Source organism: Salvia miltiorrhiza, chromosome 6 (assembly GCF_028751815.1).
Source record: "Salvia miltiorrhiza cultivar Shanhuang (shh) chromosome 6, IMPLAD_Smil_shh, whole genome shotgun sequence".
NCBI classification, from domain to species: Eukaryota; Viridiplantae; Streptophyta; class Magnoliopsida; order Lamiales; family Lamiaceae; genus Salvia; species Salvia miltiorrhiza.
Window position 1 is genome coordinate 42,764,165 of NC_080392.1, and position 999 is coordinate 42,765,163.

At 42.9% G+C, this 999-nt stretch overlaps 1 non-coding gene across 1 annotated transcript; it reads left to right on the forward strand.

Annotated features, from left to right (window-relative positions):
- The first annotated feature begins 528 nt into the window (after positions 1 to 528).
- Positions 529 to 635, forward strand: LOC130991101 (small nucleolar RNA R71). Its single transcript, XR_009091064.1, has one exon. It is a non-coding gene; the product is annotated as a small nucleolar RNA R71 (small nucleolar RNA).
- The last annotated feature ends 364 nt before the right edge of the window (positions 636 to 999 follow it).

Consider the following 999-nt stretch of genomic DNA (forward strand, 5'->3'; position numbering starts at 1 on the left):
ATTTCCTCTATTGAATCTTTCTTTGGCTCATTGATAACTCCCCCACTAGAAACAGAAAATCCAGGTGGAGGCTGCAAAGCATTGTTGGGATTTGAATAGGAAAAATTTGGATGATTCCTATTATTTGGATGATACGGTGGATTTCCGCCCTGATGTCCTTGATAGTTTGGTCTATTGAATTGGTACTGCCGCTGGATGTAATTAACATCTTCCAACTGTGACACATCAGGTAAACTCGGCTGCTGAGGAATTTTAGCTAGCAGTGTCTTTCTCTCCAACTCATACTGCTTTTGAAGAGCTTCATATTTCTCCTTAAAATCATCTCTCTCCTCATTCACAGCTGCAATTCTTCTCGTGGAATTTCTGTCATTCGGCCATTGGTAACTGTTGGAGGCCATCTCTTCTATCACACGATACGCCTCCTTTGTATTTCTATGGAGAAGACATCCACCTGCAGTAGCATCCACCATACTCTTTGTTAGACCAGTCAAACCATTATAAAAGTGAATGATTTGCTGATCCTCTGTGAAACCATGTTGTGGGCATTTCCTGAGCAGCTCACGAAATCTTTCCCAGGCATCATGAATGGTCTCATCTCCTAGCTGGGAAAAATGAGAAATCTCTGCAATGATTTTCTGAGCTTTAGAGGCAGGAAAGTATTTTGCCAAGAAAGCTCTACACAAATCCTCCCATCCAGTAATAGCACCTCTGTCCAAACACTTGAACCATTCCTTTGCTCTATCTCTGAGAGAGAATCCAAACATCTTCATTCTGATGGCATCTGGTGGCACTCCATTCTGTTTAATAGTGTCGCAGATATCTAGAAACTGAGTGATGTGGACATGCGGATTTTCATCAGCCATTCCACTAAACTGTTCAGCTTGCACCATGTTTATCAATCCCGGCTTCAGTTCGAACGTGGTAGCCTGCACAGTTGGTCCCCATCTGCCTCCTTGAAATTGATCAACCCTAGGCTGATACATGTGATTCAGTGGTGGC